At 36.4% G+C, this 26175-nt stretch overlaps 1 long non-coding RNA gene across 1 annotated transcript; it reads right to left on the reverse strand.

Annotated features, from left to right (window-relative positions):
* Positions 1-124: 124 nt before the first annotated feature.
* LOC107520447 lies at positions 125-26126 on the reverse strand. Its single transcript, XR_004951490.1, has 3 exons — positions 25702-26126; positions 20102-20207; positions 125-3199 (listed from the first exon to the last, which is right to left on the reverse strand). It is a non-coding gene; the product is annotated as an uncharacterized LOC107520447 (long non-coding RNA).
* Between the last annotated feature and the right edge of the window lie 49 nt (positions 26127-26175).

The following is a 26175-nucleotide window of genomic DNA, read 5'->3' on the forward strand; positions in this document are numbered from 1 at the left end:
CTTAAAGTGGGATTCTTACTTTACAAAGTAGGTCAAAATCTTTAAAAACAGTATTTATAAAAACCTATTTTAAAGAAAGAAGATAAAAAGAAATAAATGTAAACAGTAGAAATGAGAGCCGAGCTAGAAAGATGTCAGGAAGACAACTCTGAAAATGAAAATAACATAAAGAAGAAAAAAAGGGGATGCATAGAAATAGAAGAAATGCAAAGGACAGTCATTTATATAATTGGAATCACTGATGAAGAAAACAAAGCACTGTAACGGAACTATTATAATCCAAGAAATGGTCTGGGAAACAATGGAGACCTGAATCTACATATTGAAAATATCCACCAAGTACCTGAGAAAATTAATCTAAAATGATTAACTCTGAGACAAACCTAGCAAAAGAATCAGATTTTAAAGATAAAGAGAAAATAAAAATCCTGAAATCTTCCAGGCAAAAAGGACATATAATTTGCAAGTGCAGAAGAATGAGAATAGCAACAGGCTTCTCAAAAGCAATATACAAAGCAAGGCAAAAATGGAGCAGCATTTTCTAAAAATTGAATGAAAAAAATGTGTGATCCAAGGCAGCCTAACTATTTTTCAAGTATCAAGAAAAACATTTTTCAGCGTATAGGAACTTAAGGCCTTTCTTGAGAAATCTTTTAGAAGTTAAGCTTCATCCAACCAGGAGATGACTCGGAAATTTTTAACAAAAGGACTGATGGTGAGTACTTTAACATAGATAATTGTAGATCCAAGACTAAAACAAAGGTGAGAATGAGGACAGAAGACCAATATATGATGTAATATATTGTGCCAAAGCAGAAATAATGCAACTGAAACATGGGAAGAGAAAAGGGAAAGAGGAAAGTAGAAAAAGTTGATTGATTGTTGCACTGACAACAGGCAGGAGTTAAAGGATGCTATTAAACTGATGATCTTATGGATATATGTCAGACTGCCCTGATTCTTACAGAAGCAGAGATTGAGGCTCACCTTGTTGCTTTAGCAGAGAGAGACTAAATGTTGTAGTTAATCAAATCTGTGACACCACTGTCTGTGTGTTCGGTAACAACAGACCAACATTACAGAGGCCCCTGGATTGATAAAAGAGCCTCGCCCACTCCTGCCACTGAGGTAGTTAGGTTCTCTATAAATAAAGACAGTAGTTTTGGGAAAAATTTTTTTTTAAGGATCTTAAACCCAGAAATTTAAAAACTTCATACATATTAAATAACTTGTTAGTTTAAGAGGAAATGCGATGAGAAAATTTTTTTGTAACTGTGCAATGATGGATGCTAATTGCTTTATATAGAGAGTGTAGTGGTGTTACACTGATATATACATTTGTCAAAACTCATCAAACTGTACATTTACCATAGGTGCATTTTTCCGGAAATACTGAGATATAATTGACAATTAACATTGTGTAGGTTTAAGGTGTACAATATGATGATTTGATATGATATACATGCATAGTGAAATGATAACCACAACGAGGTTAGTTAACACATCCATAACCTCACATAGTCACCTTTTTTATCCTAGTGAGAATATTTAAGTTTTACAGTCTTAACAAATTTCAAGTATACAATACAGCATTATTTAGGTGCATTTTATTTTATTCAGATTATACATCAAAGTTGATTAAAACAAAAGAAGGCAAAAAATGTTCCTCAAATGTCTGGTGTCTTCAGTGTCTGCTCATATCTAATAGTGGAACAATAAGAAATTAATTGGAAACTCTGTCTGTGAGGGGGTGGTTTTCAACTTGGTGTCATTGTAGAGTGATCTGGATGGGCTGTTTCACGGGAAACTCTTGATGTCAGTATCTTTAGATCTTTCCTAAAAAGGAGACAATAAGGCAATTATTAAGAGTATAATCTGAGGCTAGACTACTTAGGTTCAAATGCAGGGTCTAGCACTCATTTGCTAAATTCCTTAGTTTCTTTAGCTATAAAATAGGGATGATAATAGTGCCTACCTCATAGAGTTACAGTGAAAATTAAATGAGTTAACGTATATAGTATCTTGCACATAGTAAGCACTAAATAAACATTAGCTATTGTTGCTGTCATTATTATTCAGGCAAGACACCGCCTGGAAAACAATCCTGGCTGTCACTATTTTAGGAGGAAGCAAGGAAAGGGAATTTGCTGCATGGGAAAAGGGGTTTTACCTGTTCTCTTTGCCCTTTTCTTGGGAATTAATGCCTTTTTTCCCCCTTATTGTCTCTTAGTAGGATTAAGGGAGGAGCAGAAGCTAGTGTATGAATTCACCCCACCATCTTTTGGGAAAGATTTGCTAAGCAAAAGAGCAATGGGAAATCTCAAAAACCAAAGAGTTGAATAGATTTGATTACATAAATATTTAAATCATATATATCAAAAGCATCATAAACAAAATCATATCATAAAAAACTCAAAAATAAACAATCTAGTGTGAAAAGAATTTGCAACCAATGTAGTATAGAAAAAAACGCCTACCCAAATGAGAACTCAGAGCTTGCTGAGCAAGGGAGGCACCACCATTGCATGCTTTGGGCAGCGATTCAAAGCTTGTCAGGTGGGAAAGCCTTGCAGTGAAAAAAAAAGATCTCAAGTGTCCCTCTTATTGGAAATTTTTGGCACAGAAACGCTGCTTCAGGCTAACTAGAAGATGGGCATCTTACGTAATTAGCTTGGGGTGCATATATGGCTTTCTCTGGTTGGTCTTGAGTCAGAAATTGGGAAGTGGGAGCAAAGAAATAGAGACACTGACAGTCATTGATCAAGTCCTGACCAATCTGGGCCAGTTGCTGCAGAAGTTGTGCTTTGATGGCCTGGACTGGCTGCTGCAGAGGTTGTGGGACAGAATTCTATTGTTATACATGGTCTGGCTATTGTCTGTTTTTATATATTCAACTTTTCAGTAGTGAAGGTACATAATGTATGAAGCTTATGTGGAAGGGATAAGAAAAACTTAGATGTCCTCAACAGATTAAATGGTCAAAAGATAAAACATATAACTTCTAGGTTTGAAATTAGAAGTATCTAGTTTAATAGATTCAAATCGAGATTAAGTTTTACTTACCCACATCTGATGGCAAATGCTCAAGAAAAAAAGAGGAAGGTGATACAACTCTATTATTCCCCATAATATGTGTATATCACAGGCAATGCAGTCCATTGTTCAGATGGTCTTACAAAGTGGATTGGTACAGCTTTGTCTTCAAGAAAAAAACTGCAGAATTAATCATGATCCACAGAGAAACACTGACAGAGAGTTAGAGGAACTGATACTATCAGCTACAGAAGATACTATTAATATTTTATGAATTATTTAAGACAATGTTTTCAGACTATGGGTTATGATCAATTAGTGGGTTGTGAGATCAATTTACAAGGTAATCTGCATTTAAAAAATAGAATGGTATAGAACAGAACAGCATATTGTCTTTTGCCTTAGTCGTTAACTTTTAGAACTCAACATCTGGATAAAATGTGACTCCACTGTAAACACTAAAATCATCCTCACAGATGAAGTAAATAGGGATAAAACAAGATACTATTTGTCTAAATGGGGCATCAAACTTAAAACTTCTGTGTATCAAAATACACAGTTAACAGAGTAAAAATGCAACCTACAGATTGGGAGAAAATATTTGCAAATCATGTATCTAATAAGGTGTTAACATCCTGAATATAAATAAATACAACTACTACTTAGCAACAACAACCCCATTTAAAAAGGAGCAGAGGATCTGAACAGACTTTTTTTCCAAAGAAGGCATACAGATAGCCAACAAGCAAATGAAAAGATGATTAACATCACTAATCATTACAGAAATGCAAATCAAAACCACAGTGAGATACCATCTCACACCCATTAGGAATGCTATCAAAAACAAAACAAAAGGTAAGTGTTGGCAGGGATGTGGAGAAACTGGATCCTTTATGCACTGTCAGTGGGATTGTAAAATGGTGCAATCACTATGGAAAACAGTATAGCAGTTCTTCAAAAAATTTAAAAATAGAAATACCATACGATCCAGCAATCCTACTAGGGGTATATATTCAAAAGAATTGAAAGTAGGGTCTCAAAGACGCCCATGTTTATAGCAGCATATTCACAATGGCCAAGAGGTGGAAGCAACCCAAATAATCATTGATGGATGAATGGATAAACAAACTGAGGTATACACCTACAATAAAATATTGTTTAACTTTAAGAAGGAAAAAAATCCTGTTACATGTTACAACATGGATAAACCTTGAGGATATTATGCTAAGTAAAATAAGCCAGTCACGAAAAGACAAATGCTGTATGATTCTACTTATATGTGATATTTAAGGTAGTCAAATTTATAGAAACAAGGAGTAGAATGGGGATTGTCAGGGCCTGGGAGGGGGGAAGATGAATTGTTCCAGGAGTATAGAATTTCAATTTGGCAAGATGAGAAATTTCTGCAGATCTGTTGCACAACAATGTGAATATACTTAACACCATTGAATTATACACTTAAAAATGGTTAAGATGGTTAATTTTATGTTATGTGTTTTTTACCACAATTAAAAATAAATATTTTCAACTAAAACAAGATCATTTGTTCCCAAAACTTTGATGGATGAATGGATAAACATGTTAAATGTTGATGAGAATTTAATGAGAAGAATAGTCTCACTATTGCTGGTAGAAGCATCTCTTAGCAGAAGGCAGTTTGGCAGTTACTACTTGGGGATTTAGAAATCATTTGTCCCTCCACCCAACAGAAATCATTTGCACATCTATGGACCAGAGTCATCTGCACTGCTACCTGTCAGCAGAGACTGCAGTAAGCAGCCCACTAAATGATTATTTTTTTCTTTTCCCTTTTTATCCCTCATTTCAAAGTATTTTATAACTTTTCCTGACAGTTGAAATAATCAGAATATAAAACTGAATATATAGCATTATCTCAATTAAGGAAAAATATAGAGGAAATGTGAGTTTTTTTCTTAGCAATTTAGTTTCTTCCTTAATCACTTTTATCTTCTCCAAATTTTCTGCAATACGAACTTATGTGCATGGGGCGGGGTGGAGTGGGGTGGGGGAGGGGTAGTCAGAGCTAGTCACTCCAAGCTGTGCTTTTGCCGCATTATGAATTGTTTTGAATTAAAGGCAGTTTTAGCTTGAGGCTCAGAAAAAAACTGCCTCTCCCTAACTACCTAGGAGAACATGATTTAGGGGCCTTGCCCATGATAAGAGATCATTGCTGATCTCTTTTTGATCCACCTATATGCCAGGGCAAACTTCTATTTACTAAATATCTGCTCTTTTTGTTATACTGCAGTGAAATTTTGAAGCCCCCAGGGCCCCTTAGCTCAGCCCTAGCTCAGAATGTCTTATATACCAACTTTCCTTTTCATTCTCTAAACCTTCTCCTGCATGTGGAGATCTCTGGCTCTCATGTGAGCAGGGTTCCTATCCATATATAGGTATTAAATTTGGTTATTTTCTCTTGCTAATCTGTCTCATATCTATTTGATTATTAGATCAGCTGAAAGAACCTTGCTTCCTTCTCTGTTAAGGGTGGAAAATTTTCCAGTAAGGAAGCATTAAGGATTTACTTCTGATTCTGTTAACCAGGGTGTGGTAATCTGATCAAGGATATGCTAACAGCCAACTTCTGATTCTGTAATCTGTTACTTGTTTTGATGTTAACCAGGGTGTGGTAATCTGTTTATTTTTAACTAGGGTGTGGTTCTAGGTTTTATAAACTGTCTCTTTTGGGAGCTTGGGGCTGATCTCCTCTGACCCTGCGTGGTAGGGAGTCAGTTCCCGGCCGGCTAATAAAGGCTAATAAAGGCTCACAATTCATCTCAATTGGCTCCGTGGGTCTTAGATTTGAGCTAACCACAACACCTCCACAAGACATAGTGAAAAGAGTCAATATGAAATGTCTGGAATTGGCTACTTGTGGAAATACTCCCCAGAAGCAATCTTCCTCTGAACAAATTTGATTGTAAATGTTTTTTGAGGAGATAATCTGTGTTTTCAAATTCCTTAGGGAAATCACAACCTAGAGCTAAAATGACAATAATCAAAGATAAGCATTTTTTGATTAATTATAATGTGAATTACACTAGAGATGAGATTTGGTGAAGGTAGATTTTTATCTGCATGGAGTAGTGGGAGAAAGATCTAGATGTGAAAGATTTCTCAGTGTTTCTTTTGTAGTTCTCAGAGGAAAGAATATAATGACTTGAGATAGCTGGTCCTAATATTTCAGTAAAAATATAATTTTTTAGAGTAAAGGACAATCCATATGTTTACCATATTACAGTTTAAGAGTAATACTTCTGAAAGAACATCCAACTCCTTTTGTTCTGTTAAACTAATTACAAATGGAGACTAAAGTCGAAAATTCTCTGAGCCATGTAAACAAAAGTAAATCTAGTTTATGTCATGAATATCAGTGAAACTTATTTCTTATAAATGCCTCTGATAATCATAACAGAAACTTAAGACATCTTCCTAAAAGTGATATAAAATAAGAACTTTTAACCAATCCCCCGCCATCTGGAAACCTTCAATTATAATAATCAATCATTGTAAATATTAAACGACTTCCTTATTTTCACTTTACAAGCCATCCTGTAATATCATGCCTCTGAACTTCATGTCAGTCTTGTATTTGAAAACTCCTAGTTTGCAGACTATTCTTATATGCACAATATACTCTTACTAAATACTACTTTACAGATCTGGTGGTTTTAATTTTACTTTTTCCAGATTTTTGACAGTTCTCATTCTATATTTACCTCTGTGGTTGGTCTCAGTAATTGTAACCACTATAATGAATGATATATTTTATACACATATAATCTCCCCTTATAAATACTAAAAATGGCCCCCAGGTATGTTGGTCAGTAGAATCCACCTTAGAAACCTACCCTGGACTTACAGTGTCTTTACAAAGCGGTTCGGTCAATCTTGGCAGCACCTACAACAGTGAGATTCTGGGAGGCCAGTGCTCAGAGGGTACCTGGTGGGTAAAGGTGGTTCTGTATGGAAAAATTGCTTTCTCATTTATTAGGTTCAGAGTTCATATCAGGTAGTTAACCCTCCCTGAAGGGAGAGTGATCCCTATCAGACCCCGAGAATATGTCTTGAGCAACTTAACCAGGAAAGGAAAACAAAGTATAAGTAGATCCCCTTACTGGCAGTAAATCCATCCCAAGACCCCCAGTGGATGCCTAGAACTGTGAGTAGTACCAAACCCTACATACTTGTAGAATGTTTTTTCTTATACATACCTATGATAAAGTTTAATTTATAAATTAGGCATAGTAAGAGATTAACAACAACAATAATTAAACAACAATTATAACAATACACTGTAATAAATGTTATATGAATGGCTTTGGGACCATTATGAAATAAAATAAGGGTTATTTGAACACAAGCACTGCGATACTGAGACAGTCAATCTGATAACCGAGCCAGTTACTTAAGTGACTAACGGGTAGGTAGTGTACAAGGTGTGGATATGGTGGACAAAGGGATGACTCATGTCCCTGCTGGGGCAGAGCAGGATGGCGGGAGATTTCATCCTGTCACTCAGAACAGCAGGGAATTTAAAGCATATGTTATTTCTGGCATTCTCCATTTAGTATTTTTGGACCACAATTGACCACAGGTAACTGAAATCTTGGAAAATGAAACCACAAATAAGGGGAGACCACTGTAGAGATAAAGAATAAGAACTGGGTAATTAATCATAGGCAGACATATATTTCTTAAGACATGGTGATCATTTTTATCTATGACTAGAATTTAGTCTATCATCAGATATATAGTCACTGTGAAGTAATTTCTTTGTATTTGTGATATTATGCTATTGTATGCATTATTTACATAGTGAAAATTCTTTTCAAAACACTCTCACCTTGCCTCAGGAACAATAAATAGTTTCTTCTGACCTCTCCCAACTTTTTTCAATGTAGAGAAGGACCTCTGGCACAGAAGTTCTTAGATTTCAATAAGTTTAAGGATCATTTAGTATATTCAAAATGAATACTTCCTTTTCTCAACCCTTGTGATTCTGATCTTTTAAAAGTTTTCCAGGCTACCCTACTATGTAGCCAGAATAGGTTTTAGTCTTTTAAAAGTACTTTTACATGCCTTTCCCTAAAACATGTTAAACGGCCCCTCTCCCTAATCTCAAACAGTTAAGAATGTACAGGATGATTTAGTACAGCCAATTATATGTTCCTCTTGGAACAGACTCTTGAACAAATGACTGCAAAGTCTCAGGCCCAATTAGAAATTATTTATGAAATTGCGGTGGAGTTGAGAGACAAGGACTACAGCACCTGGTGGTGTCCTGAACAGAACACGTGTGTGTGTGTGTGTGTGTGTGTGTGTGTGTGTGTGTGTGTTTTGGGGGAGAGAGGAGTGTCTTTTCTCTCTTAGATCCTGCCCAACCAAGGCCAGCTTCTCCAGCCTCTTTGCTCAGTCTGTGAAATGTCAACGTAAGAATGATCAAACCTAAGAGGATTTTTAGAAGTTTATTTTAGCCAAATGACACATACCAGGAAGTAAGTTCTCAAATACTCCAGAGAAAAACCATTTTGCAGCTTCTTTTATACATTTGAAATTAAGGAGGGAATGAAGAAAGATTACCTAAGGAAGATTACTTGAGGTGGGAGAAAGCAAGACCAGAGAGTGGATTAGAAGACTAAGGAAGGTTATACCTTCAAGGGCTATTACTTCTGGCATCTCAAAGTATGCTAAACTAGATGCTCAACAATGGACAGGGTTTGCTTAAAAACCTTTCAATAAAGAATTTATATGCCTTAGGCATGACCACCCACCACCACCTGCCCCGTTAGAAATTTATGAGCATACCAATCTGTAAGGTTACTTTCCATAGAATCCCTTTTTTTCCTGTCCACAGAACTATCCAATCACAAGGGCATTTTACATGAAAGAGGGAGGTGGTGGTAAATCAGAGCCAGAGAGAGATTTGAAAATGCTTCAATGCTGGTTTTGCAAACAGAGGAAGAGACCATGGACCAAGGAATGCAGGCAGCTTCTAGAAGATGGAAAAGGCCAGGGAACATTTCTAGGGATTCTCTCCTAGAGCCTCTGGAAGGAACGCAGCCCTGCTAACATCTTGATTTTAGTCAAAAATCAAAACAAAACAAACAAAAAAACATTTTGAACTTCTGACCTCCTAAACTATAAGATAATATGTTTATGTTTTTTTAAGCCACTAAGTTTGTGGCAATTTGTTACAGGAATAATAGGAAACTAATATAGGAGCTGACAAGAAAGTAGTTTAGTATAGCTGACCCATAGAGTGTAAAATAGAAGTGAGATTGGAAAGGTTAGCAACACTAGGCAGAACTTCCTAGGGTTTGTTTGGTGTAAGGCTAAAGTCCACTTTATCCTTGGGATGCCCTGAGGATAGATTTTAAACTGAGGAATGATAAGACGAAGTCTGTTTTAGGAAATATTTGACTTAATCCAGGGGTCAGCAAAGTTTCCCTGTAAAGAATCAGATAATAAAAACTTTATTCTTTGTGGGCCATACAGTCTCTATTGAGTTTCGTCTTTGTGTTTTAACAACCCTTTAAAATGTGAAACCTTTAAAGGAAATGGACTGGCACGTGAAGTAACAGTAGTTTAAAACGTAAAACCCACTCTTAGCTCAAGGGCCATAGCTTGCCCCTGCTCTGAGCTAATTGTAGCTATCTTGTGTCTCATTTTCTCAGCTATCCTTACACCTGGGTGTAACAATGGGAGCTGGGGACCCAATTTTGACCAAAAAAAAAAAAAAAAAAAAACCATGTGGGAAAATCTCCCAAAGAACTTCTGGGAAAACTTTTGCTTTCCTAATGAAAAAATCAGCCACAGCCTTTCTGCTTTCTTCCTGCCTTGAACACAGATGTGATGCCTTCTTCCATAAAATACACCTGAGAAAAAAGCCAAGATTAATGCAGAGATGCTGTAGTAAAATCGTAACTACCTCTAGATTTCTTGTAACGTGAGGGAAAATCAATCTGATTTTAAGTTGGGTATACCGTTACTTGCAGCTGAAAGAATCCCTAATTGAATAGACTGATGTTAGGAGACCGGTTAGGAGGCTACCTGCACCCTGAGGTGACAGGTGATGGCGGCACAAACTACGGCAGTGGTAGTGAGGATAGAGAAAAGCGCACAGACATATTTAGGAAGTAGTATCAACAAGATATGGAGGTCGGATGTGGAAGGAGAGGAAGAAAGAGGGAATAGGTGATGCTAAGAATTACGCCCAGATTTCCAGCCTGGGTCACTGATAATAGTGGTGCTATTTACCTAAACGGAGAAAGGAGGGAAAAGAGCAGGTGTTAGAAGGGAACGTGAAGAACTGAATTCTGGAGTTTGGGGTGTTTGCGGGCCATCGGAGCAGAGCTGTCCTCAAGTAGTTCCATGTGAGAGACTGACACTCAGAAGAGCTTTAGATAGGTGTCATCAACACCAACCCATATCTCTTGTAAATAACTTATTAAAGTGTGATTCACACAACATGAAATTAACCATCTTAAATTGCTATTTAGTACATTCACAATGTTATACAACCACCACCTCTATCTAGTTCCAAAACTTTTTCATCACTCCAAAGTGTGTGTGTGTGTATGTGTGTGTGTGTGTATGTGAGTGTGTGTAATGGATTTTATATATCTACATACCTAACTATCTGCATATGGATTATGACTCTCCAAGAAAGTATTTAATTAAAGCTATAGACTTTGCTCCCCCGCCAAATGCACACATGCTCAAAATAATACATGATCTGGAAAGCATACTCTCAAAGTCCTTCTATGGACCTCCTAGGGGCTCACAGACCCCAATGCAAGAAGCCCTGAGCTAATGAAGCTTTGGAAGTGGATCAAGGGGGCTTTCCTGGTGAAAAGCTGAGGGGGACACAGCTTCCTCTGGATTGTTGCCTTACTCGCCATCGCCCACTCACTGCCCACTCCTGTCCACAACCTTGGTCCACTCTATCCTGGTTGGGAAAGCACCAGCACTCATTTATCTCTCCATTCCCCTTCTCCAAAACCTCTGAAGCTTTCTCGCTTCCTTCTTGGGACCTTCATTCTAGTTTGCATTTCTGATGAAAGTTGGAAGGTATGGAATAAAAAGAGTTTATTTATTTGAAAAATATACAATACAGATGAACCTTGAAGACATCATGTTAAGTGAAATAAGCCAGACGCAAAATTGCTTCCCTTATGTGGAGTACCTAGAATAGTCAAATTCATAGAGATAGAAAGTAGAATGGTAGTTGTTAGGGGATGGCAGGAGAGGAAGTAGGGAGTTACTGTTTTACCTGTGCAGAGTTTCAGTTTGGGATGATGAAAAATTTGTAGAGAAGAACAGCAGTGATGGATACACAACAATGTGAATGTACTTATTGTCACTGAACTGTACACTTAAAAATGGTTCAAATGGTAAATTTTATGTTATATATATTTCACCACAATAAAAGAAAATAGTATATAAACCTTTGCTAAAACGGTATTCTAAACAGTGTGATAGGTGCTTAGCTAAGCAGGTAGGGAGAGAAGCAAGAGATATAAAACTTCAAAGAGCTCATAATCTAAATGGAAGATGATTCATATAGTAGAATGTTAAAATAATCCTTTTCAACCCACTATAGTTTGGAAGGACTGTCCTTGATACTTTCTTATTTCAGGCTCAACTTTAGTGCTATGGGCTTGGCAAGGGTGGGAATATTACCACCCTCTATCACCCCACCGTTCGTTCACACATCTAATAGATGAATCTAGCTCAAGATCAATAACTAGTGGGGGCAGCCACTAATGTTCAACCTTGTAAATAATTGGTGAGGTCTTTTCAGATCTTTACATTTCTGAGCAAGAATAAATTGATGGCACAGTGAGCAAAAACAATCTAGAAGAATTGTATTTTCTACTGCTAATTTTACCCAAAATTTCCTGATTTGGTGAGTCTGCAGAAATTGGGGTTGAGGCTATTGACTTGTACTGAGCCTGAAATGCATTTCAATTCCTTATTTTACAAATTGGATATGATACTCTGGACTGTCTTAACTCTTGGCAGTTCTTTGGGATATAAAAATATTTTCCCTAAAATGCAAAACTGTAGTCAATTTAACTGTATGTCCTAGGGCCAGTTGCTCAGCCACACAAAGATTGATTTTTTTTTTTGTATCTAAAATGAAAGTCCTAACAATACCTACTCCAGAGTGCGTCGAGAATATCAAATGAGAATCTATATATAAAAGTCCATTGTGAACTGTAAAAAAACCACATTAAAGTTAGCTGAGTGATTATTTACATGTGCTTTTGTGAGATTAATGGGATTTCAGGTGACATTTGCAGTATGAGTATGAGTTAAATTGACAGAGAAGATTGTGAGTCAGTAGGTGAGAAAATGGTATATGGCAAAGAGGAATGAAGTGAAACTAAATACAGTTAAAGGAGAAACATAAGAGGCATTCCTTTCAAAATACTACTACCCGCTATTAATATTATGTACTGTTTTAAAAATTCTTCCTAATGCAATAAGCTATGAAACAGAAATGAAAGGAATGAACATCAAAAGGAAGAAACAAAAATCATTATCTGTAGATAATATAGTTTTAGTAGTAGAAAACAAAAAAGAACTGGTTAAAAGTATTAAAATTAATAAGTGAATTTGGTAAAGTTGCTAGGAACATATTAATATATAAAGAAGCAATGGCATTTCTTTAACTAATTGGGAAAGAGTGAAAGTTTGCCTATATGTGATTCTAAATACGCTTAGTCTTTACTGCTCAAACTTCATTGCCCAAACCAGGTCTCCCCAATGTCCTTCTCCTTCCTTCCTGCCACTGTCTCCCCTTCAGCCCACATTGATACTACCCTGGGGACAATCTCATGCATTACATATTTTCATGTTAATTAGTATTAAGGAGAATAAATTTTATCTTGAAAAGTCTGTGTTAACATTTTGGGTGGGCCAGAATTTTCTGAGAAGAGAGCTTAAGAGAGGTCCTCCATAAAATATTTTTGTTGCTTTTGTTGATGCTTATCTCCCTTTTAGTTTCTCTTAGGTCTTGTTTTCCTTCCATCCCTCCAATAACTTTTTGTTGTGAAATATAATAACTTGTAGGCTTTTGTGATAAGCCTGCAATAAATGCCAGTCTGTCTGCACATGGAAGTAAGATAACTTCTATATCTTCTCCACCCATTTATCACCCAGACACAGGCTCTGGGGAGGGGTAGCAGAGTTACAGAACCACAGCCTCTCTCAGCCAGAGCATTCCTCCCCACAATCTGTCTGCCCTATCTACCAATACCTGCTGAGGATTTTATGGCCACAATCTGATAGCCTACAGTTCTCTGCTTTCAGATGGGTAAGCATTCTCAGGTTCTTGGTCTGGAGACTTTTACCCACTCTGGCCCCATGGGGACTTTGGCCATAATTTAATTTGAAGTTGAGGAACGTTGTAGAGGCTAAGGTGTGACTGGGAGAGCTGCGTAACCAGAACAGAATGTGGAAGAAGGTGAAAAATGCCCCTCCTTTTACTGTAAACGGGGCCTCTTTCCTAGGCCAAATTTGGTACGAAAGAAAGCATATGGAAGGGTCTAAGCAAGGATTTGATGAGGGAATGTGATTCCTCTTGCTCTTGAATTCAGCTTAGCCCCAGTCTTTTCATGTCGAGCACTGCTAGACCAGGTGAAAGAGTGGGTAGGGGATGTTACCAGGCTTGGTGGATTTGCCTTCTGGACCTTATAGCTCCATCATCCACTGCCTCCTGACATGGCTCCTGACCCCATAGTTCTCCCTATTGTTAGCATCTTATATTACCATGGTACATCGTCAAAACTAAGAAGGCTACCTTGGTACATTATTATTAACTAGAGTCAAGACATATGTCATTAGTTTTAACTATTATTAACTAAACTCCAGATTAGATTTCATTAGTTTTTTCCAACTAATGTCCTTTTTCTATTCCAAGATCCTACCCAGCATATGACATTGCATTTGTGGGCTAATGTACTTTAAATTATTATATAAACCTCCTTAAATGGAATTTCTAGTTCCATCCCTGTACTTTCTTCTAAGACTTTCCAGTGAACATAGGGGAGAAGAAGGAACCAAGATCCTAAGAAGGTCAGCTCTAAAAGCTCCCCTCCTGAAGTGAAATCTCCAAAGTAAAAGTCTAACAAGATACTCTGTTATTTTAAAGAAAAAAAAGGGGAGAAGGGTCTATAGTCAAATGACTTAAAGAAAAGCGATACCAAATCTCTTCTTGAAGAGGCAAAATGTCCATCAACATGACAAAATCTGTGAAAAGTCCTACAGTAAGCCAATTTAATTTGGTTTAACAGAACTTTTCTCAAATTTCTGTGAATTGTATACCATTTTCATGCCTTTTGCCATATCTGCAGACAATCTGTACTATTATTGACTTAATCTTTTTCTTTAAATCCACTCACCTTTTAAAAGGATCATTCTAAATGGCACTTGAGATTACTATTATAAAGGAAAGGTTAGGATCCTTTGCCAAATTAACTAGAAAAAAAAAATCTCAATTTCAACCAAGATATTCCTGTAGTTATCTCATCTAACACCAGTGGTTCACATATGACAGTTTGGGAAATATTGGTTAACCAAACTCTTTTTTCCATAACACCTGTTAACATCCTGGGGAAACACTGAGCAATGCTGACCAAGTTGGTCTACCTCTGAGGCCCAGAAGATCAGGAAATATACACAGGGAGCCAATGGTGAAGCCCAAATTAACATTAAAGGCCCTTATCTTCTACAACTTTACTCTGAAATTCAGGCATTTTCTGGGCATGGCTGAAAGAAGCTCCTCGAGGGTCATAGTTTGTAACACAAAAGGTTCAGATTCCATGTGATCTTACATTTGGGATTTTAAACAGATTTCCACACCCGGATCTGAAGCCTTCCTGTCTTCTTATACTCCATAGAGAAAACTTAGATCTAATTCTTTGTCAAAGTAAACAAGTACAAAGTGTTTTCTGATTCCCAACTATCATTGCTGCCTATACCCCACCAACTCTCACCCACAGACCAGATACTTGCACTTTGTACTGTCCTTCCTGAAGTCATGTTATTTTTATATTTAATTTTGTTTGAGCAAAAGGGTGTGGCAAGAGGGGTGCCTACTGTTAATTAGTAATAGAGAGCAACAGGTCAAGAAGGTGCTTCCAGCTGGGCTGAGCACTGTTTGGACCTCGAGCCTCCCCTAAAATGGCCCCTGAAATGTGAGTACTCGATTCAACTTGTGCTCTTGGCTGTCTTCTCATCTCAAGAGGCGAGACCATAGGTGTCACTCTCCCCTTCTCCTTTTGGTCAGTTGCTTGATGCCTTGAATGGATTTGTTAACTTAATGTTCACTAATCCCACCCCAGCTGTTTTCCAACATTCAGACCAGACATGAGTGCCTGCTGGGCTTGATAATGGCCTCTGCAGTCATTCCTTTATTTACTTATTCAAAATATTGGACACCTAGAACAAGCCAGTCTATGCTGTGTTATAAGTGATAATACAGAGCTTTTATGCGGTAGGTACTCCTTATACATTATCTCACTTAATCCCAGGAAAATTTTTCAAGGAAGATATTCTTTTCATATTCAGTTTATGTAAATGAAGCACAAACAAATTAAATACCTTTCCAAATGGGATATAATTAACAAACGTCAGACCTGAGATTTGAACCCAGGCATATACTTAACACCAGAGACTATACTCATAGCCAGTACCCTATACTGCTTTCTTGGGAGAAAGTTTGTTTTTTTACCCCCAAAGAGTTCACTGTGAGGTCCTTAAAAAACAAAAGAAAACTCTGCCATCTCTGGATATGTTTCTATTTTTTTGTTGTATATTGCGGATGCTACATTGCAGAGTATCTGGATTTTGTTGTCTTCCTTTAAAAAATGTTAAGACTTATTATTTTCTTTCTCTAGAGGTCAGTTAATTTGGATTAACTTGATTCTGTCAGAGCTTTGTTTACTTTTTTAGGGCTGGTCTAGATTTCCCTCATTTGATAAATAAAATAGCCCTGCTCCTAATGCATGGACCTTTTGAAATCCAAACTCAAGCCCCAGAGTAAACATCAAGGTCTCTTACTTTTTCTGGTCAGAATTCTAATATCTCCCAGTACTCAGTGACTCTAGGGATCTCTGTTCTTACAACCCACAAGTAGCTTTTTTCTCCCAGACCTTGTAGATGTTTCTCTGTGCACATGCAGCTTACCATTCAGCCAAAAATTGAGTTTCCATTAAGAGAATACCTTTGTATACTTTTTGAGCTATTTTTTTTAATGCATATCTCTCCACTCTTTAACCCAGCCTCACAAATTACAGCCTCTACAGTAATCTGGAACTCTGGTCTCTGCCTCTTGAGCTCAGCAAGATCATATGCTCTGCTTAGGCTCCAACCTCCCTGCTTAATGGTTCGAAAGGGTGCCCAGGCAGAAAGTTGTGTTGAATGTGGAGCTCGCCTTGTGTCTATTTTGTCAAAGACAATAGAAAAGCATTCTGTCGTTTAATGGCTAAAAACAGTTTTGCCAATTTTATAGTAATATATGGCATAAGAGTAAGTCTAACATAAAGTACTCCATTATGGATAAACTAGAAAAGCCTGGACATTCTTTTTTTATAATGATCTGACAATCTCTTAATTTAACTGGAATTTTAGTCTAATTACATTTATTGTGATTATTGGTATATCTGAACTTGTTTTTATTATCCAATATTTTTGCTGTGTTTTAATTTTACATGATTTTCTTTTAGTTTTCCTTAAAAAAAATTTAAGTTGTTTTCATTTGTTCTTTTGTTTTATTTAATTTTACTCTCCTACAAATTTTTAAAGTCTACATTCTATTTTCATTCTTTTACTAGTTATTCTTGAAAAGTTTAACATGCCTACTTATATTAATAATTCTATAGTTTATATCTGCTCCCCTGCCGAATAAGTCTTTAGAATACCTCTAAATCCTCTACTCCTAACTTCTAAATTATTGTTATCTAGTATTTACATTTAGTCCTTTAAAAAAAACATAGAAATTGAACTTTATAATAATTTTACTTCATATAAATAATACTTATTTAATGTTATCTATAGGTTTACCCATTTTTTTTGCTGTTACTCTGGTCTTCATTCAAGGATAATTTTTCTTCTAAAATAAGTCATTTTTTGGAAGTTATTTTGTTGAAGGTCTGCTGTGGTGGGTTCTCTAAGATATTAATCTCAAAATAGCTTTATTCTGCTCTCATACTTGAAAGACAACGGGGCTAGGTATATAATTTTAAGTGGACAATTAATTTCTAATTCCTGGTTGACAGTTATATTCTCTCAGCATTTTAAATATATTGTCAATAAATATATTTTTTTAACCTGAGTTGTGAGGTCTGCAGTCAAATTGTCATTCCTTTATTGATAATTTTTTCTCTTAAGCTGCTTTTAAAATATCTTTATCTTTGTGTTTTGGAGTTTTAATATTATATATATCTAGGTTTAGAGTTATTTTTATTTATCAAGTTTGCTATAAATCATGTTTTGGGTATTTATAGATTAATATCCTGCATCAGAATTGCAAAATTACCATTAACTCATCAAATATTTCTTCTTTAGTTCCATAATACATCCTCCTAGAAATCCATAAATTAGATTTACTATTTTAATTTTCATGTTTTTCAATCCCATTTTCACCCTTTCCATCTCCTTATTTTCCTATATTATATTCTGGGTAATCCATTTAGATCCAACTTCCATTATATTCTTATATTCCATTACATTGTATTCTTACCATGTCTAATCTGCTATTTAACCCATGGTTTTATGAAGTTCTAAAATGTCAACAATTATATTCTTAATTTTAAGGTACACTATTTTTATTTCAAAAATTCCCAGTCACTTGTGATAGTCTCTTGTTGCTTCATCAGTTTTGTAATTCCACCTTAAAATTTCTTTTAGTATTTCACATAGTTATTTTATTTTATAATTCCAATAGCTGAACACCATAGAGCTCTAACCTTATTGTCTATGGTTCTGACTCTTAGTCATAGTGGCTTATTTTCTCTTATGTGTGCTGATCTCTGATTATAAGATCACATATATTTAAAACTGGGAATTTTTTAATTCTCCTAAAAGGAGCCAACAGGAACTACCATCCTGGGATTACTTTAGCTTTTTTCAAATAGCTTTCCTTATTTAGGAATCTCAAGTTCAAAAAGTCTATTTAGAGCTCTGATTAATTGAGTCACTGATATACCTATATTTACCCTTAGGACAATACCAACCTCCAGGTTTTTTGCTACTTATTTGAATATTTTTCGTTATTTATTGCAAGTCTCATGATATAGTTAACAATTATCTTCCAGAATCTCCTTGTTTTAGAGTAAGGGATGCTTTATAATATCTAGCCTCCCATAGTGACAAAAGTGAAAAGCCTGAAAACTGCTCCTTTTTTCTTTTCTCTGAAAATTGATTCATGTGTATTTCAGAATAGTAACAGTAAATAAGGTAAAATAGGCCTTATTTATTTGAAAATTAGTTTGAAAATTGATTCAGATATACACTTTAAAAACAGTGAAATCATAGTGAAGGAGGCAAAGTATACATCTGTGTAAGGATTCAGATATAAATTTGAAAAGGAAGAGTAACACAGTATCTACCAGTGGCAGGGGACTGAAACTAAAGTAGATAAGAGTTCATAGCCTTAGTGCTGAATGACACTGAGGATCTATAGATGTTTTTGCCCTGGAGACACTTACTGATTATAGCTGGAGGCTTAGAATACAGGATTGGTCCTAGGGTAGAAAATCCCAGGGCTGAGAACAGGGAAATCAGGAGAGATTTTGGTATATAAGTGGGGTTGTAGGGAGACAAACTGGATATTTCAGGGGTCAAATGGAGGCATTTGGTCTGACTATTCCCACAAGATATATGACAAATTTTGAAGCTGCTTGGGTTAGGACACTGAATACTCAGACTGACAACCTCGTAAAGGCAGAACTTAATCTCCAGAAATCCTTCCAGAAAACAAATAACTCCTATTTCTCAATTAAAAGCCCTGGAAGATCTTTCCTTAGGAAAGAGAACAAATCAGAGATAGGCTGAATCTAACCAAAATTAACCCACTTTCCCTGTGTCCACCCTACCGTCAACACTCAGTCCTATATTGAAGTGAGATAATTGTTAGTGCCCAGAATGAAAGGCTGAATTCTCTACAATGCAGGATAACATCACCCGGAGCATATGTGGTCCTTTATACACAATATCTGGCAGCAGTTTCTTGACATGTGAAAACTAAGACCATAAGACAAATGGATAAATCCACAATTATAATCAGGGATTTCAATGTTCTTCTAGTGTACCTCACTCTTAATTCAGTAATGAAGTAGATTCGGTAATTAAGTAGACAGAAAATAAGCAAAAATATAGCAGTATTATCAACCTACTATACTCCGCCCAACAATAGCAGAATATACATTCTTCTCAGGAGCACATTTAATATTTATCAAGACTGACCATATTTTGAGCCATAAAACAAGTCTCAATAAATTTAAAGAACTAAAATCATACCATATGTTCTGTGACTATTATGCAATAAAACTGGAAATCAATAACAGCAAGAGCTTTAAAAAAAAATTTTTTTTTTGAAACAATAACATGCTTCTAAATAACCACAGGTCAAAGAAGAAATCGAAAGAGAAATCAGAAAACATTTTGCACTTAAACTAAAACCACAACATATCAAAATTTGTGAGAAACCTCCAGACCTGTGAGAAAATAAATATCCATAGTAAGCCACCTAGTCTGTGGTATTTTGTTATGACAACCCTCACGAACTAATACAGATATCACACTGGAACTAATCTAAATGTCTATTGACAGAAAAATGAATAAACAAATTTATCAAATGTCATCTTAATGAAGTGGTGAGAGTTAGCATTACCTCCTATCGATATCATATACCCGCTGATATGTTGCAGTGAGAAAAGGATCTCATCTGTGATCTTCCTTCCCGAGTCCCATAACCCCAGTCTAGTCATGAGAACATAGCAGACAAACCCAAACTGAGGAACATTCTAAAAAATACCTGACCAGTACTCTTCAAAAGTTTCAAGATCATAAAGAGCGAGGAAAGACTGTCACAGACTGGAAGAGACAATGACTAAATGCAATGTAGCATTCCTGAGTGGACCCTGGAACAGAAAAAAAATTAGTTGCCATAGGGAATATAATCAATATTGTAATAACTATGTATAGTGCCAGGTAAATACGAGACTAATTGGGGGATTACTTTGTAAATTGTATAAATGTCTATCCATTGTGTTATATACCTGAAACTAATACAAAATAAAAAAAATTAAAAAAGGACATTAGTGGAAATACTGCTGAAATTTAAACGAAGTCTGTAGTTAATAGTATTGTTTTAAAGTGAATTTCTTAGTTTTGACAAATGTATACCATGGTCACGTTAACATTAAGGTAAGCTGAAAGAAGGGTATTATCTTTGCAACTTTTCTGTATATCTAAAATTATTCTGTTATTCCAAAACAAAAAGTTTATTTTAAAAAAATTTATTTAGGTGTCAGCCTTAAACAAATACATGAATTTGTTTAATATATCCCACTTATCCTCAAAAATCGAATACTTAGGAATAAATCTAATGAAAGATATGTGAAACATTGAAAACTATAGAATATTATGGAGATCAATGTTTAAAGACTCAAATAAACAGAAGGATACATCATGTTTATGTAAAATTATTTGTTTGAAATGTTCAAGTACTTGACATTGATAAATCTTAATAACTTAGACAACAAGCTCTTAGGTAACTTCAGAATACCTAGTCTAACCTTCTCCTTTTATAGAAATAGAAAATGAGGGCCAGAGAATTAAGTGATTTGTTGAAGGTCATAAAGCAAATTGATTACCAAAGAAGATATTCAATACATTTCAAAGGTTTAATGATGACTGTATCCTCAACTTTCTGAAAGAGTTATAGATCAAAAATCTGACCAATAGAATTTTCCAGAATTAATAGTGTTACACAATATGAAAGAGCATCTGTGCAGCAACATCATTATCTGTTTGGAACATCTAGAGTGTATTGGCATTATTAACACAGCATCTAGGAGAATGTCTGTCAAGAAGAATCTGACTGAGAGAATAAAAGCTTTCAGAGAAATGTATAGAGTAATTTTCGAGAGGAGATCTAAGGGGGAGATTTTTTTTTTTTATGCTAAGGTGACATCAACTGCAAGCAACTTGTAGAGATTTTTTTTTTTAAGTAAATGTGAGGAAAAGATGTCATTAGTGTACTTATTCTTCCTCTTCTGAATACGAAATGTCACCCATTCCATGAATAGATGACCTGTTCTTTGTTTTATGTTATGATAGCTACAGTATTTCAGGTCCTCCACAGTGTGTGCCTTGGAATTTGTTACTTATGCATTTCAACTGATTTGGGAAGCACTGTTATTGGATTAATAAGAAAACACTTGAGAAAAAATTATAGACCTATGCTGTTAGTGAAATAATGAGTTAAATGCATATGTAATTGTTTAAGACATGTGGCATAACACAGCTTCAGTGACAAATAATAGTGCTTGAACTTTTGAAAAGGCATTTACCTTGATCTGTGAGGCACTACGGCGGAAAAGAGAAAAACCAAATTACTGAAATCTCTTTAAGTTCAAATTCTTCCTATTGCGTGAATTTGAGTAAGGTATTTAAACTCTATGTGCTTTATTTTCCCCATCTTTAAAATGAAATTTTAAAAAATAGTACTTATCTTGTAAAAATCATTGTAAGTATTAAATAAAATAAGGTAAAGTGTTCATGAGTTAGCTTGGAGTCCTCAATAAATAGTAGCTCCTATCATTATTCCACAAATTCATGTTACTCTGATATCTTTCCTAAACTGATAGGTACTTAAGGTCTGTATTAATTTTTACAATAATTACTGTATTATCTGCAAGGAACATAATTAAGATTCACACACAATGATGAAACTACTCTTTATGATAACCTAGTATCATATCATATCTAGTACTCCTAGAGGCCAGAGTTGGAAGACTATTGTGTATGGAATGAGCAGATGTGAATTATATGCTCAGCTCTATCTGTTCTGCTTCCATTCTTGAAGTTGATCTAAATCTTTAATGAGTCTGCACCTGCATCTTCAGACCCATGGAAAAGACCAAGCCTGGAAATCTTATGTATCATTTCTGCTCACAATTAGTTTATTGACCAGAACAAGTCACCCATTTGTTTGGGTAGCTGGCACATAGTAGGCTCCGAAAAACCACTTTTAAAAGATTAAATGAAAACAAATTAGAGTGGTTGCTCAGTAATGAAGAGTTATTTTTGTTAGATGGGAAAACTACCAGATAGCTATAACTTTGACATGCACATTTTGCTAAAGCTCAGCAAGGATACTTAAGGACTTTCTGTGATTTTACCAAACTTTTTCTTACTTAAACCAAACTTTTCCTTGAGGACATCCTTTGGTTTTAAACACTTTCATTTTGCCTAACTCATGTGCATTTTATACCTTTTTGGACTTCAAAATGGAAACACATTTTCCATGGAAACGACCTTCATTTGCTATTTAATTATAAATAAATTCTTTCTGGTGATTCTTGTCCCCTCCCCTCCCCCACCCCCTTACAATCACCTAACAAAGACAACAGTGAACTGTTTGTTTGTTCCTGAAAACCAGATGAACAAAGCACCATGTGCTCAGGTAACTACAGATCAGCATAGACTATGATGCCAAGGTTTATAGAGAAAAGGTTCGCTCAATCCTTTTAAAAATTCAAAAATAATGCTGAAAGATCTTGAAATTTTATCCCTACATCCTCTTGAAACTGCTAATATTTTAAGTAGTCAATTAATTCTATTATCATTTGGGGAAATATCTCATAAACTTAAAATTCTACTTAACTTCAGTGGCATCCATTGCTCATGCCCACATTCTGATGGCCAAAATGGAGCAGGATTATTACCAGTAATAGTAGATTGTTTTAATATCCCACTCACATGACCTCAGACCTTACTATTTTGGTATAGAGCTGTCCAAGAATTCCATCTGCAGGACCTGTATCTCTATGCCTGAGGGTTTCCTCTGGCTCCTGAAACCTGCTCTGCCTACACACAGAGGAGGCATAAGTCTGGGAAATTAATCATTTCCTTGGACCTAGAGTATCTCTCAACCAATGACTGAGAGGGTTTATGTGTGAATACCCCAGTTCCCTTCTTCAGGTGGGTTAATCTGAGGCACTGCCTTTTAGACTTCCTCAGAGAGATTAATTCCAGTTGCCCACAGTAGTAATTTGCTTAATAATGCACTCTGAATTGTCTTCCTGCTCTTCTCACTTCTCCACTCCCTACTGATGTTTCTTGGAATCATCTTCAAAGCTAAGAGCCCACTCAAACTTAAATACTTGTTTCAGATTTCAAGCCCCTGGATCATGGGACGCATACAGACCTGTACATTATTGTTTCATTACATCTTCACACAAACCCCATCTTTTAGACTATGATCCTCTTTATCACATGAGAAAACCAATGACAATTTGTCAAGACCTGCAGCTACTAATGGATGGAACCAAGATTCCAATCAAGCTGTCTCCAGATTCTATTTTCTTAACCACTGTATTTGTTATATGTCCCCCAGAAGGTAAAAGAGTTTGCAGCTAAGTCCTGAGTCCAGGGTAGCCAAAAGCATTAGAGGTCAGAAATCATGTCTTAGATATCTATGTGTCCTCAGTACCTAGGATACTGCCTACTATATGATAGCAGCTCAAAATGTTTGTCACACTTCTCAACTGTGTGATGGAACATCACCTCTCACATGGAATTATATGAATCCCCTGCATGCAGAGTCCTGTTTCTGCTTGCAGGACAACTCAGAGGGCATGGGAATCTGAAAGAATTCTGGTTCTGCCATTTGGGAGTTTTGTGACCTTCAACAAAGGTACTTAATCCCTCTGAGTCTTGAAATCTCTAATCTGGAAAATGTAAAAAGTAGCTAAACACAACACCTACTCTACGGCATTGTTATTCAGATGGGATGATATAAAACTGCAATGCTGAACATATAGTACTCAATGGATGATAGTTATTTTTGTCCCCTTATCCTTTCTTATAAACAGGTCTTTGTAAGAGGTCCACTATATTTTTGTTCTCAACTAAAATAAATGAGCAGTAATTGCAATTCAAAGTGGAGTTGGGAGGAATGGCATTGAATTGGGAATTGAGAAACCTGTTTTCTGTTGTCCTCTCTCTACTAGCAGCTAAAATGGTCAAGTCATTTTATCTGTCTGGGCTTTCCAATTCCATACTTCAAATTAGAGAATCCAGACCTCAGATTAGAGTTGATCTCTGAAGTCTCTAGGATCCTCTTAATCTCTCTCTCTGAGTTTCTTTAAGAGATTATGTTGAGGAAGTTAGGACCGTTGGTTTGATTATTTTTAAACAAAATATATGAGGTCATTGAAAAAAATGCATTCATTATCAACTTATTTCAGAGTTACATGGTATTCATTTATTTGAAACTTTATGAAACAGACTTTTTCCAAAATTCACAGAAATTTGGCCAAAAGCTTTAATGACTCAAACCTACCACCTAGCGGTGAAGAAAGGAAGTTTCAGATTGATGATACATGATGTCCTTCCATCCCATGTGCAGGATGGTGGTCTTTAGGAATCTTTTATTTCATATTTGTCCTCTCCCCTCACCACTCAGGATAGTTTTATGTACATAGAAATTCAATACTTCCTGATTTATCAGCTTGTTCATTTGACAGTACTCTTAAACCAACGAAATATTGTGGACTTTTTTTTGACAATTGTGGAAAAATAATTGGTTTTTAAGATTTCCGGAGCAGAAGGTGCCTTTCTATTCAGACATCTCAAACCACTCCTACCCAAAAGGCCCACTTAGTCTATCTCTTTAAAGATAGACACGCCATTCCATAAGTGCCTGGTTCAGAGAGCGAAGACAACTACCTTTGAAAATACAACAATGGGATCCCCGACACCAAGTATTTAATGACTTTGTTTTGCCTGCCACAGTGATTAAAATTAGGTCTTCGAATTTAAATTTAAATATCTAAAAGCAGGAATGCACTGTTCTTAATCTTAAACCCCAAAGGTGGGGAAGAAGCCCGAGTCCTAGGGTTCTGGGCCTATTGGTAAAAAGGAATCTATTTTCTTTTGGTTTTGTATTCCACCTCCCTCCCCCGCCCCTTCTCCTTTTCCTTTTCGTTCTTCTCTTTTCTCTTTCAAGTAACAGTCAAGGAATTAAGATCAGCATTATATGTTTAAATGGAACAGGTAGTGCTCTACACATGGTGATTTAATTATCTCGGGTTTCCACCTGAAAATCCCTTCGAAAATGTTTTAGTCTTTCATGAAATATGGAATTAAGCCAATGTCAACACTATGCTTTGAATATATTTTTTTATTCCATTCTCACTTGAGTACAATTTTCTTAAATCCCCCTTCCACATAACACAGACACAGAAGGGGTTCCGAATCGGCTAACTTGAGACTTTTACCTATGATCATCGGTCTTGCTAGAAACAATCTAGTTTATTTACATTAAAACACTTGATTTCAATTTTTACTGGATTTACGAATGTTGTTTAAACCTTCCAATGACTTTATAGAACGTGTCCTTCTTACCTTTTAAAACTTTAGGGCTCAGTGCCTCCACGGGCATCCGGGCATTTATTCTTAATTCTGCTTCTTAAACGGGCTCCTGGGAGGAGCAGTTTCGACCGAGAAGTTCAGTGAAGCAGTTACCACGGAACTTGCAACAGTTAGTGCCAGGCGATAGGCAGGTTAGAAGTGATAACTAGGGCTGGTCTAAAAAACAAAAAGCCCCAGGAAGGGAAAGGAAAGGGCAGCTGTAGCCTTGGGGGACAGTGCGGCCACGGCGCAGGTCGAAGGTGAGCTCCGGACGTGGGAAGACGCCTGCTTGGGCGACAGAGGCGGCGGCAGCCGCTGCCAAAGACCGCGGCGACTGCAACCCCGCCGGGCGCGCGCCGCTGTGTGCGGCGTAGACGCGCTCCCAGTTCGCCCCTGGGGCCACCGCGAGGTGAGGCCAGCCCTGCCCTCGCGCCACCCCCGACGGGAGGCGCGACGCCCAGACCGCGG

Source organism: Rousettus aegyptiacus, unplaced genomic scaffold (genome assembly GCF_014176215.1).
Source record: "Rousettus aegyptiacus isolate mRouAeg1 unplaced genomic scaffold, mRouAeg1.p scaffold_m13_p_6, whole genome shotgun sequence".
In the NCBI taxonomy this organism is placed as follows: Eukaryota; Metazoa; Chordata; class Mammalia; order Chiroptera; family Pteropodidae; genus Rousettus; species Rousettus aegyptiacus.